The sequence below is a fragment of the Ixodes scapularis genome, unplaced genomic scaffold (genome assembly GCF_016920785.2).
Source record: "Ixodes scapularis isolate PalLabHiFi unplaced genomic scaffold, ASM1692078v2 PGA_scaffold0__279_contigs__length_252992795, whole genome shotgun sequence".
Taxonomy (NCBI): domain Eukaryota; kingdom Metazoa; phylum Arthropoda; class Arachnida; order Ixodida; family Ixodidae; genus Ixodes; species Ixodes scapularis.
The window spans coordinates 87681340-87695600 of record NW_024609835.1 but is presented as its reverse complement, the minus strand read 5'-3'; the positions used below and the strand labels follow the sequence as shown (position 1 = coordinate 87695600).

Below are 14261 nucleotides of genomic sequence, written 5' to 3'. Positions count from 1 at the left end.
TTGCCACAGGTACGCCACCGATGGTCTTTGGACGCACCCAAGAGGGGACCCCATCATCCATGAGGCATACGACGGTTTCTCTCGGGAACTTCCCTGGAGACGTCGGCTGGATGAAGTTCAACGAAGCCCGAATGACACACCTAGAGTCTAGGCACGACGCCATGGAAAGGGTCATTTACGAGATTAAGAGCATGTTGGCTAACATCATCAACCGATTCAATAGATAATCCTCTTCCTCTATCCACTGAAAGTTCCCCCCCCCCCCCAAAAAAAAAAAAAATACAGAAACGACGCCCTTTCTGGATCTTTTATTAGAACTGCCGAGGTTTCCGTACCAAGGCAGCTGAGTTAAAGCTGCGTATACCAGTGTTGCGGAATGGGCACCCCCATTCCGTTTCAATTCCATTCCGGGGAATTAGAGTTTTCGATAATTCCATTCCTTTCAACTCCTAGGAGTGGGGACACTGGGCCCATTCCCACTCCTGGAATGGCTGAGTCGCTCCATTCTATTCCTCCAATTCCTAAACGTTAATAGTGTCACTTGACAGCTGCTATACGTTGCAGGGTGAGGCAGAAATGTTCAGAAATGTATTTGGAAATACAAATGCTGGGATAGATGAAAATAGTTGCTAAGATACTGATACTCAAGTCTCAAACATTACTATAAGAATGTATCGTGATACGTATCGGACATACATTTTAAAAAGAGAGCAAAAAGTCTTTGGAAATACAAATGCAAGAATACATTTTAGGGAGGGCAGAAATATAAATACTGATAATACAATAGATTTTTCAAATTTCTTTGAGACACCAACTGAGATGAGGCTTTTTTTTTTTCTTTTTGGTCCCGAAATTACTTTTTGCAGGCTTGGCACTTCGCCTTGAAGGTAGTGGTTCCGGACGAAGAATCCTAAATGGGTTTAAAAAACGTTCCATCAAGGATTGACCGCGGTCCCTTCCCTAGCATCCTGTCCGACTGACCAGTGATGCGAAAAGACTTCGACCTCTAAAATAAATTCCATCAAAACATCACCACTTCCCTGTCCAATAAGGGCGCCCCTGTCAGCATTGATCACATGACGTCACGGTGGGATGAACTAGTATTCTTGAATCTGTATGTGTGTCCTTGAACGTGAAACTTTACCCACGCTGCTGTATAAAAGGACAATACATACTTTCGTTGTAGCTGACCTCGTTGAAGACCATGCAGGCAGGTGCATTTAGAATTTTCGAGAAAAGTGGACCACCTGAAGCGTCCTGAAGCACATGTCTTACCTTCTGTTACAGTTGAAAAATCGATACGGTAGCATCCCTATTGTGACGGTTCTTCCTGCCGACTCTCCGTCTCCAACGCATGATTGGTAGTCTTCAAGTTTCGCCTAGCATCATTCAAACAGAGACCTCGTGGACTGCGACCTAAAATGGCCGGCACAGGTGCGAGCTCTCCGAGAAACAGCGCGCTCGAGACGACTCTAAATTGTACGAAGTCTGGGTCCGCACAGCGAGGCCACGTCTGGCCTTCTTCCTGGGTATCGGATGACCAGAGCAGCAGGTCTCGTTCACGTCGGCTTATGACGTACCAGCCGTGCAATATTACAGGCGCAGACGCATTCGGATATCTGTTGAACTTCACTGGTGAAAGGCGCCACCGCCCCCTCCCCCTCCCCTCCCCCCTCTGTTCTTTGCTTTGACACTTGTTTTTTGTATTGCATTTTTTTCTTTTGCGCTAAGTCTGCTAGGGCCTTGCGCGGGTTCGCAGTTTTTCGCTCATTTTATTTCTGAACAACCGACTCCCTGACTGGCTCGGTATAGCTGAACGTAAAAAATATATAAATAAATAAATAAAATATAAATAACCTGGCCCATTCCATTCCCATTCGATTCCGGGCAAAAGGCACCTAATTCCATTCCCATTCCATTCCCCTGAACGTTACCGCCATTCCATTCCCATTCCATTCCGGGGTCGCGAAAATGCGGAATGATTCCGGAATCATTCCAACTCCGGAGTGGCAACTCCGCAACACTGGCGTATACAGCGTATGAAAGACGATGCGCCCGTTGTTATACTCCTGCAAGAGACTGTAGGGACAACGCCCATGATTCCTTGATACTTCACCCTCACCGCACCCTCCAGTCCACGATCCAGCAATACGATACACCCTGGAGCTCGACAGATCCACGTGGCAGATACACTGCAATTCATTCAACGAAAGGACAGGGCTCAAAAAGGTCTGGTGAACCTGCTAGGGCATGGCCGCGAACACTAAGAACAAGAACACGGGCAGCAACCTGGCCCTGCATCTGCACATTTCCGAGGATGAGTTGGCATCACTGGCAGCAGAAACATTCTTCCCTCAACCTTCTACTCCATCGCCTTCTGACTGCTACCAGATCCAAACAGAAGATGCGCATCTTCCCGAAGACCCCCTCTTCACTATGGGGGAGCTGGTGTTTGCAATGAACACGGCCAAGTGCAATACCGCCCCTGGCCCAGATGGCACAGTCATTAATGCTTTACGGAATCTCCCGGAGGTCGATATGCAGGATCTGCTGAACTGGTTTAATGACGAGTGTCAAACAGGGCTGCTCCCCAACGATTGGAAGCTCTCGACCTTCATACCCATCTCCAAACCGGGCAAGTCGCTTACTAACATCAACAACCTGCGTCCCATCTCCTTAACATCTAACCTTTGCAAGGTGATGGAACGCATGGTCCTCACTTGAATCCCGTGGATTTTAGAGACTCACAACAATTTGTATCCTTTGCAAGCCGGATTCCGCCCTAACCTCTCCACGCAAGATAGTACGCCCATACATCACGATATTATCGCACCCCTTACTTCCGGTCCCCGCACGATCGTTGCGGCCGACGTGCAGAAAGCATTCGACACAATTCCTCATTACACCGCAATCCGTGCCGCTGAATGCTTCGGCTTCACCAGTCGCATTCTAAATTTCGTGAAGTCATTCTTAAAAGACCGTCAATTTTAAGTCATGGTAAAGGCGCCCCCTCGTGCCCATTACACACAATGCAACGGGAGTGCCTCAAGGGACAGTTCTCCCGCCCCCCCCCCCCCCTCCCTATTTAATATTTCTACGGCCGAGCTCGCCTTCCGACTTGATGAAGTGGAAGGCCTCGGTTTTACAATATACGCTGACGATATCACTTTCTGGACGGCCGGCGCCCTACTAGCTGCACAGCAAAATACACTTCAACATGCCCTGGACGTGACCTCACAGTTCCTCGAGGACAACGGCGAGGCCCTGTCCCCCACTAAAAGTAATTACATGATCGTAGCCATCCGCCAAGGGCGCTGTAAAAACTACAGCGACATATTCAAGCTGTATCTTCACGGAATTACACTCGAACAGCAGCCTAGCCTCACCATCCTGGGCCTCACTATCGACCAAAATGGAAAGGCCCAGAGCCCCGTGGCCCAACCCCACCCTGCAGCACAGCTCAGCTCGATTAGAGAGATTGCCGCTGAAATGCTCATCAGCCAAAAACTCCGTCTTCAGGGAACCCAGGCCGGCCGGCTTATACTGAGTCACCTGGGAGACCCCTTATTCCAGGTCCCCAGCAACGCCCCTCCTAACCCTCCGTGGGAGCACACGCTACTTGTAAAACTAAAACCACACCCACAGTCACACGGCCCGCGTCCTGTCAATCGCAAGAGGGCGGCTGCAACTTGGCTCATCAAAGCCATTACCATACTGGAAGCGGACAAACAAAATTTACTAATTTACACTGATGCTGCCCGGGCGGATGACGGAGAAACCATTGTTGCCTATTACTCACACACCACCCGGCAAACATGCAACAAAGTTGCACTGTACACCCCAAGTTCCAAAACTGCAGAGCTCCAAGAAATTCTGTGGCCCAGTCAGTAACACTCACATCGCCACGGTAGGCGTATGCACGTATTCACAGACTCACAGGAGGCAGTGCGAGAGTGCACCCGCCTGACCAGCCGCGATGAAACCATCCGGGAGCTCCGATCCGTATGTAAATTATTCCGCTCCAATGGGGGCCAAATAACAATAGCTTAGATACCCGGCCACGCCGGCATTCCGGGTAACGAGAAGGCGAACACAGCCGCGAAGGGATTTATTACTTACCTTTAAACCCTCACAAGGCTGTGTCCGCCCCTCCGATACCAATACCGCCCAGGTTCCCACGGATCCATTGGAGCGCAGGGAAGCCGCTCGTCTCGCCAGAAAGGCGCGATTTGCTGCTGTCCTTCCTCAGGAGGAATGTCCCCTCCCGTCTGGATACACTAGATGGGAGAGAATTTGCCTCCGTAAGCTTCATACACAAACGGCACTGACACCAGTGTGGAGGGCCAGATTTCACCGCCCTATTTCCGAGGATCATGTTGGCCTTAGCCCACTCTGCCCCCAGTGCAAAAGTGCCGGCGAAGTGCCCTCACATTTTATGGGACTGTCGTAAGCACTCCATGCACAGGGCTACACACCTCAGTCTTATCCCGGCGAGCAATCGCCCCACAAGTTACGTGGAATGGACATGCCCACACTCCACAAAGTCACCAGACCACCGGAAACACATTCTCGACTCGCTGCTTGCCTTTGTGCGCAGAGCGAGCCTTCTCCTGTACATATACTTGTCTTATCGTGGTTTATTAAAATGAACATAATCTTCTTGAAATGTACCTTCGGTTAAAAATTAAATGCGGACAATAAAACCAAAACTTAAAGTAAAAAAAAAAAAAAGAAGAAAAACTCGTCTGCATAACGGTGGCGCTTTTGCTGCCAACGGATTTCGTCTGCGTGTCGTCTGCTTTCTTTCGCTGGTTGGCTGCACCTTCAGACGCTGCTCCCGACGCCATCTATCAATAGGAACGCCAAACACACCCCGTTACTGGACTTGGTCATCTGGGTCACCGCCCGCCGTAGACCTTGGCAAGTTTCTTGGCCCTATTTTTTTACTAAAAAAGAACTACGCTCTGTAATTTTACAAGAAAAAACCGACCTGTATAATTCACCATTGACAAAAACTTTGGAAGGCTACGTGCAGGCGCCGAATTTTACGGTTCATTTTAGATCGAGCCTGGTGACTGGACTACCCTATATGTTACCTTATCAAGACGTACACGTTTCAAACGCCAAAAGCATCGCTTCTTCCTCCGACACCCAAATCTTGTAGGAACTACTTCGCGCGATGTATGAACATTAAGCAAAACTTCATATTTTCTTCAGGTGAAAACGGGTATAGCTTCTTTGCCCGAGGAAATGACTGTGCTCGCACGAAAACTTGTTCTTGCATTTTCATACTGGAAACCCCTGAACGTGCCGTTTCCGAAAATGGTTTATTGTGATCGTACCGAGCGTTGATTTCACAATCCTCTGCTGACAAAATTTAAGTCTCTTGATAAAATACACGCTTTCAAGTACCGCCAACCACTGTTGTAGGAACGCGCAAGACACGCGCCAGGAGTGGGTGCTCCGCCGCCATTCGCTTCCAAGAGCCGCTCATTTCAGTGCTGCGCCGCCATTTTCTTCCAAGGGTTGCTCGAGACACGGGCCTCGTGCACTGGCCCATTCGACGCTACTTGCAAGACAAACGCATAGACATCGAGACGCAGGGGGGATCGGTGGCCGACATTCCATTTTCGAACGCACGAGCGCACGGAGGTGAAATCATGAGCTCCGAAGGAGCGGCGATAACGGCCCACGCCGACCGCGGTGATACTGCTTTTCTCGGCTCAAGTGAGTACAGGTTTTTGTTGCCCCAGCTTCCATCATGTGATTCAATGAAGAAAGCGGTCGTCCTTCACTGCGACATGGCCGGGAGGCCATACAGGATTGAGGATTTTCGGCAACCACTCGACGAACTGGGGGTCTCCAGGGAGGTAGTTGGAATCGGGGCGTACCAGATGTCCTATGTCTGGCTGCTTGACCTGAAGACCGACGCGGCCAAGCTCAAGCTGGTGAACGCAGGGCGGCTCGCTGTCAAAGGACGCACCTGCATCGTCGTGGCAAGAGGTACGCGTCAAGTTGCACTGGGTGGCGTTTGACGTGCCGAACGACACCATTCGCAAGGCTTTCTCGGAGTACGGCGAGGTGAATGACGTTGCGTCCGATCGCTGGAAGGTGTCGGGCTTCGAAGGAGCCGAGTCTACCACCCGGATAGTGCGGCTGGTACTCCGGGAGGGTGTCAACCTTGACCGCCTCACTCATCAGCTGCGCTTCGGAGGCGGCTTGGTTTTGGTCGTCGTGCCTGGGAGGGCCCCAGTATGCCTCCGGTGCCGTAGGACGGGGCATATCCGTCGAGACTGCCGGGCTCCCAGGTGCTCCGAGTGCCACGCCTATGGCCACGAGCGTGACGACTGTGTCCGCTCCTACGCCCGAGCCGTAAGACGAGGAGTCAACGAAGACCACGTCGACGACATGATGGACGAGGAAGAGGCGGAGAGAGTGGCCGCGCCCGTGAAAACCCCGGCCGAGCAAGCCAAGAGCGACGACGCTTGCGGCACCTCCCCCGAAGTGAGCAGCCCCGTGCTACCGGACAAGCCGTCGACTGCGGCTCCTGCAGATCCACCTGCAGTCGAGCGCTTGACGGTACCTCCAACAGGGAGCGCCGGTGGCGCAGCTGGTGCTTCGCCATTGTCAGACGAGGTCTCCATCACACCAGAGATGGACGTCGAGCTGGGCTCTGCGAAGCGTAGGTTCGAAGACGTCACGGACACGACTGGTCAGGAACTTCGGCTGCGTCAGCTCGAGCGCAGGTGGAGAATGGTGTCGGGCGGGAGCGGAGTGGATGGCCACCAGCGGTCCGGCGCAGTCCGCGGAGGATCACACGACAAACTGTCGCAGTGAAATGCAGTACAGGCGGGTTGGTCCTCACTAACCCATGGTCTCCTTACAAAGTCCTGTCCGAATAGCGACCCTTAATGTCCGAGGCCACTCAGATCGCACGAGGCAGAGGCAACTCTACCGTCTAGCAGTCGAACAGGACCTCGACATCATCGCTGTGCAGGAGACCAAGGTCGAGAGTGAGGACCAGACCAATTTTATGGTTAGAACTTTTACGGCGCGTTACGAAGTGTGTGTTAGTCACGCGGTTGGGTCGTCGGCGGGCTGTATGTTGTTAGTGCGCCAGAGTTTGGGTGCAACAGTCGAGGCGGTGACGAGGTGTGCTTCAGGACGCTTTGTTGTATGCGATTTTTCTCTTTCATCGTATGATTGGAGGGTCATTTGTGTGTACCCCTCCAATAGGGTTGATGAGCGGCGGGTGTTTTTTGATTTCATGCATCAATATTGCAAAAGCGATCGCCTTATTATTTTTCTTGGCGATTTTAATTGCATCTGCTTCCTGGGGACAAGTCCAGCTCAACGCCCTATCGCGATTTAAGCACCGAGAGCCTTCTTAGGTTAATCAACGAGACCGGCTTAGACGACGTTGGGGAATGTTTGAGGAATGGCCGCGAAATTCAGTACACCCATTTCCAAGGGTCGAGTCACGCCCGTCTAGATCGAGCGTACGTTTCTTTAGATTTTATACCATTATGTTTTGAATATTGCCGCGCAGGGTCACGGACTTCTAGAACGTTCTCGTTCATTCTTGCTGCGGACATAACTATCGTTCATCCTTGTTTTTGTTGTTCTAGAAAGTGCTTGTTCAGTCTCGCCCCAGCGCTCGATCCTGTGGTTTCGCCGAATTCGACGCCCGCGACGCTCTGTTATTATTCTTTGTACCCCTTTTATTTTTGGCACAAGTTCGCCACATTAAACGTTTATTTCTTTCTGTTTATTTATTGTTTTTGGTCACCACCCGTGACATTTTGGTGGAGGTGCTGGGTATATCGCATTCTATGCCCATAAAGCGTACCCCTCCGAAGACATCCCGGCCAAGTGAGGTGCTCAGCCCCGGAAGGCTACCCTTCGCAGAGGACGCCGACGGCCGAGCAAGCCGCCATACCAAAGTCCAACTCCCGGGATCCGGACCCCTGCTGCAGAACCCGAAGAAGAACATCCCTACGATGACCACCCCGCCCGTCGTCGTCCTGCCCGTCGCTCCGCGGACGCCTACTCCCTTCCTCGGCGAGACCTACGAGGACGTCGAAGACTGGATCGACCAGTACGAGCGCGTGGCTCGCCACAACGGGTGGAGTGACGAACAGCGCCTGCAGAACCTTTATTTCTCGCTTGAAGGAACTGCAAGGCGCTGGTTCGAAAACCACGAAGCTTCCTTGACTTCGTGGGAGCTTTGCAAGAACGAGCTGACGCGCACGTTCGCCAATCAACACCGAAGAGAGAGGGCCGAAGATTTGCTGCAATCCAGGACCCAGGGCCCCAATGAGAGTGTCACCAGTTTCGTGGAAGACGTCCTGCGCCTGAGCTCCCGCGCCGACCCTCAGGCCAGCGAGGAAAAGAAGCTGCGTATCCTGATGCGCGGCGTGAAGGACGACATTTTCGGTGGGCTCGTACGCAACCCACCGACGACCATTCAAGGATTTGTAACCGAAGCGACGAACATCGAGCGTGCCCTGCAAGCCCGAGCCAGCCACTACCAGAGGCTACCCGGCGTCAGCGCGGTTCCGCCGTCCGCTTGCGACCTTGGGTCTAGCATCCCAAGCATTCGCGAGATCATTCGGGACGTCGTCCGGGAGGAGCTGCGAAAGCTACTACCCGCCGCGGACCGACCAGCTTCGCTCTCCATCGCTGAGGTCGTGCGGGAAGAGGTGCAGAGAGCCATTCAACCAGAGGCTCCCATCAGCGCAGCAGTCTCCGAAGAACCCGCGCTAACTTACGCCGCAGTTTCCCGACGGCCACCGCCTCCTCCTCGCGCCTATGTCGCGCCGCCCCGACGCCAGTCTCCTGCGCCGCAGCACGACCGACGCCACGACGACCAGCCCCAGTACGCCAGCCAGGAGCCCCGGGCACCCCGGAAGACCGATATGTGGCGAACGCCCGACCGACGCCCTCTGTGCTTCCACTGCGGGGAGGCAGACCACACCTACCGCCGATGCCCATACCGTCGACTCGGGCTGCGCGGATTCCACCCAAGCGACCCGCGCCCCCGGTATGGGGAACGCCCTCGGGAGATCGACGAGTACCTGCGACGACCTCAGTCCCCTGAGCCTACGTCCCGCCGAGAGTTCCGGTCGCCGTCGCCACGACGTCCAGCTTCGCCGATGCACCGACCCCGACGTGAAAGCCTGTCGCCCCTCGCTCCTCGCCGGGGAAACTAGGCGCGGCAACCCCTGGAGGTGGAGTTGCCGAAGACGACCGACGCCAAGATCCTCCACGAACGTCGGAGGGCCCCCACTCGAACGCTACCAGAGATCGAAACCACGCCCCTGCAACGGTGTCCAATAACCTAAACGTCGTCATCGACGGCCACGACGCATCAGCGCTCGTGGACACTGGGGCAGACTACTCAGTCTTGAGTGGGAGGCTCTCCCGCCGCCTTCGGAAAGTCACGACGCCGTGGGATGGACCTCAGATACGAACCGCCGGAGGGCACCTCATCACACCGGTCGGGAGATGCACTGCTCGCGTCGAGATCCACGGTGAGACGTGCCCTGTCAAGTTCGTCGTTCTGCCAGACTGTTCGAGGGACGTTATCCTCGGAATGGACTTTCTCTGCGAGTATGGCGCCGTCATCGACCTCGGAGCAAACCGGCTGACGCTTCGAAAACCTGCTCCACCACAGGAGGACCCCAAAATGACGTCATCCGCGGTACGAGTCCTCGCAAACCACGTGAACCTACCGCCGCAGTCAAGTGTTTTCGTACCCGTCGGGGTCGATGAGACTCTCTGTGGCGACGTTTTGCTCGAAGGAAGCCTCCAGTTGCTTCTAGGAAGAGGGATCGGCATCGCAAGAGGCGTCACGGAGCTCCAAGACGGACGCACTACTGTCGCACTCGTAACGAACTTCCGACAGGAGGCCCAGCACCTTACGAGGGGCACCGCCGTGGGCCACGCCGAGGAACTCCCGGACGCAGCCGCAATCGCCGGAATATCAGAAGACCTCTCTTCGTGGCCACCTAAGACAACGCCGCCTTCGCAGTTTGACATCGACCCAACCCTGCCTACCCCACAACGACGACAACTCAGTGACCTTCTCGCCGAGTTCAATGAGTGCTTCTCCACGTCGTCAAAGGTGCGCCAAACGACCGTTGCGAAACATCGAATTGTCACTGAAGACAACGCGCTTCCTGTGCATCGGTCGCCGTACCGTGTTTCCGTAAAAGAAAGAGAAGTCATCCAGAAGCAGGTCCAAGAAATGCTCGATGACGACATTGTCCAGCCCTCAAGCAGCCCGTGGGCTTCACCGGTAGTCCTGGTGAAAAAGAAAGACGGGACTCTTCGGTTCTGCGTGGACTATCGCCGACTAAACGCCGTAACGAAAAAGGACGTCTACCCGCTGCCACGCATCGACGACACTCTGGACCGGCTGCGCCATGCCCGATACTTTTCGTCGATGGACCTGAAGAGTGGGTACTGGCAGATCGAGGTCGACGAACGGGATCGTGAGAAGACTGCCTTCGTCACGCCGGACGGACTGTACGAATTTAAAGTGATGCCGTTCGGACTGTGCACAGCACCGGCGACGTTCCAGCGCGTAATGGACACCGTTCTTTCCGGCTTGAAATGGCAAAGCTGCCTCGTCTATCTCGACGACGTCGTGGTATTCGCAAGCGACTTCGACGAGCACCTGAGACGTTTGCGAGCCGTACTACAGGCTATCCAGAATGCTGGACTGACACTAAAGCCGTCAAAATGTCGGTTCGCTTACGGCGAGCTCAAATTCCTCGGCCATGTCGTGAGTGCTCAGGGTGTAAGCCCTGATCCTTCCAAGACATCTGCTGTTGCAGAATTCCCCAAGCCATCAGGCAAGAAAGCCGTAAGAAGATTTCTTGGACTGTGCGCTTACTACAGGCGTTTTGTTCGCGATTTTGCCAAGATTTCTGCACCGCTCACGCATCTGACCAAGGACGACGTGAACTTCCAGTGGGGGGAGGAGCAAGAACAAGCGTTCAACGAACTGAGGGAAAGACTCCAGTCGCCCCCTATCCTCGGACACTTCGATCCATCAGCGGAAACGGAGGTTCACACGGACGCCAGCAACGCCGGACTCGGCGCGGTACTCGTCCAAAGACAAGACGGAGCAGAGAGGGTGATCGCTTACGCAAGCCGGGCACTGTCTAAGGCAGAGAAAAATTACTCGACGACCGACAAGGAATGTCTCGCTGTCATCTGGGCGTTAACCAAGTTCCGCCCGTACCTGTACGGGATCCCGTTTCGCGTTGTCACGGACCACCACGCTCTCTGTTGGCTCGCCAACGTCAAGGACCCGTCAGGACGCCTCGCTCGCTGGAGTCTGCGACTGCAAGAATTCGACGTGGCCATTGTGCATAAGTCTGGCCGCAAGCATAACGACGCCGACTGTTTGTCTAGGGCCCCAGTCGAATCTCCTCCCGAAAGCACTAACGACGACGACGACGCCCGTTTTCTCGGTGCAGTGACAGATGCCGACATGGGAGCACTTCAACGAGACGACCCGGAACTTCGCGCCGTGATCGAACACCTCGAAGGCCAAGGAAGTTCAGTTCCGCGAGTCTTGGCCCGAGACTTGTCAAGCTTCGTTCTGCGGCGAGGTGTGCTCTTCAAGAAGAACTTCGGAACGAGCAACCCTGCTTGGCTGCTGGTTGTTCCGGCCAGCCTGCGAGAAGAAATCTTTCAAGCATGCCACGACGACCCGACGGCTGGACACCTTGGCTACAGCCGGACGCTCGCCCGGATTCGTGACAAGTACTACTGGCCGAGACTCCCGAAAACAGTCCATCTGTACACAAGGTCGTGCCATGAGTGCCAACGACGTAAGAGGCCTCCGACGAAGCCAGCAGGACTCCTGCAGCCGATACCTGCTCCGACTAGGCCTTTCCAGCAAGTCGGAATGGATTTGCTTGGGCCGTTCCCAACATCGACGCAAGGAAATCGGTGGATAATCGTCGCGACCGATTATCTTACACGATACGCCGAGACGAAAGCCCTGCCATCGGGAACAGCCGTGGAAGTTGCCAAATTTTTCGTCGAGTCCATTCTCCTTCGACACGGCGCACCTGAAGTACTGATTACAGATCGCGGGTCATCCTTCATGGCCCAGCTGACGCAAGAGGTCCTTCGTCTCAGCCACACCAGCCATCGTCGCACCACGGCGTACCACCCGCAGACCAACGGGCTGACGGAGAGACTCAACAAAACCATCGCCGACATGATTTCCATGTACGTCGACGTAGAGCACAAGACATGGGACGAGGTGCTGCCGTACGTCACGTTTGCGTACAACACAGCGGTTCAAGAAACCACGGGAATGACACCGTTCCAACTGGTACACGGCCGAACGGTTACCACGATTCTCGACGCCATGCTGCCTCACGTGCCAACCGGTGATGTCAACGACGACGCTCAACTCATCTCCCAGCGCGCGGAGGAAGCTCGTCAACTGGCAAGAGTCAAGATTCAAGACCAACAGCGAGTCGACGCACGCCGGTATAACCTTCGTCGCCGGGACGTCCACTTTCAACCCGGAGACCGGGTATGGGTTTGGACACCAATACGTCGTCGCGGTCTCAGCGAAAAACTCCTGAAACGCTATTTCGGACCCTACAAGATCATCCGACGCCTCGGCGATCTGAACTACGAAGTTCTACCCGACGGAACGCGCCCATCTGCAAGACGTCAGCCGCGACCCGAGGTGGTGCACGTCGTCCGGCTGAAGCCGTATTACGAACGATAGAACTTTCCACTCTCGTCGACGGGTGAACTGTGAACTGTGAACCGCGACTCGCGATTCTGCTGCCTTTTTGTTTTGGATTTGTTTCTGTTTGTTGTTCTTCGTTTTGTGCTGCATCGGGACGATGCACTTTTTAAAGGGGGGGATAATGCCGCGCAGGGTCACGGACTTCTAGAACGTTCTCGTTCATTCTTGCTGCGGACATAACTATCGTTCATCCTTGTTTTTGTTGTTCTAGAAAGTGCTTGTTCAGTCTCGCCCCAGCGCTCGATCCTGTGGTTTCGCCGAATTCGACGCCCGCGACGCTCTGTTATTATTCTTTGTACCCCTTTTATTTTTGGCACAAGTTCGCCACATTAAACGTTTATTTCTTTCTGTTTATTTATTGTTTTTGGTCACCACCCGTGACAATATCGCGTGCACCCTATTTCCTTTTGTGATCACTGTCTAGTTTCCTTTTGTATGCGTAGTAAATCCCAAGCCAGGAAAGTCTTCAGCTGGGAATTATAGAAATTGAACGCGAAACTTTTGGAGGATGACGTTTTCACTGCGCAAGTGCAGACTGTCGCGGAGTTGAGTGACACGCAGACGCATCGGATTCCAGTCGGCAAGTGAAGTGCTTTATTCGAGCCGCTGATTATATAGACTCGCAACGGAGGAGCGACAGAGTGAGGGGGCGCCACTTGCGACCTCTACATCTCCCCTTCAGGGAAAAAGACACAAACTTGTCTTTATAAATTAAGTCTCTCGGGCGTCTTGATGCGTCGCCCGAAGCGAGAAACCCTGCCCGGTTGCTGAGGGCACACTGGCGACTGCGGCGTGGGCACCGACGCTGTGCCCAGCACTGGGGATTCCGCCAGAGACCGCGGAGACCCAGTGGAGCGTTGTAGGGGTTGCGGAGGCGGCGAAGCATCATGAGGCACTGGAGGTAGAGTCGATGCAGCTGGAGTGTCGGAGACCGGCGGACTAGCAGACTCCACTGCAGGCCGAGATGGTGTAAATGGAACCAGATGACGACGGTTCCGCTCAAGTATGCCTGTGGGCGTCTGCACAACGTACGAGCGAGGTCGTCTTGCTGGCCCCAAGACACGCGCAGCTCCAGGTACATCTGCAAGCCAAACATCTTCGCCCGGAGACAGCGGACGAAGTGGACGAGCGGCGTGGCGCCTGTTGTAGTCCTGTGCCTGTCGGCGTCGTGCACACGAGTCTCGCTGGTGGAAGAGAGTCCTTGGAGGCGTTCGAGGGATCAGGGCCTCCTCAAGCTTCGGCACCGTGGTCTGCAGTCTTCTCCCCATCAAGAGTTGCGCTGGGCTCCATCCACTTACTCCCGGGATGTCGCGATAGACGAGCAAAGCCAGGTAGGGATCCTTCGTCTTGGCCAGCAGGTCCTTCACTGTCCGCACCATGCGTTCAGCCTCTCCGTTGGCCTGCGGGTACCGGGGGCTGCTGGTTACGTGATGGAAGCCGTAACAAGCAGCGAAGGAGGCGAAGTCCCTTG

At 54.4% G+C, this 14261-nt stretch overlaps 1 protein-coding gene and 1 long non-coding RNA gene across 5 annotated transcripts in view; both read right to left on the bottom strand.

Moving 5' to 3' along the window:
• Window positions 1–14261, bottom strand: part of LOC8030669 (BTB/POZ domain-containing protein 6) — a 228995-nt gene that overhangs the window by 34547 nt on the left and 180187 nt on the right. The window lies entirely within an intron of this gene.
• Window positions 4139–14261, bottom strand: part of LOC8051549 — a 145259-nt gene continuing 135136 nt past the window's right edge. The window contains exon 3 of the long non-coding RNA XR_006077464.1: window positions 4139–4277. This is a non-coding gene — a long non-coding RNA (uncharacterized LOC8051549). The remainder of the gene's footprint in view (window positions 4278–14261) is intronic.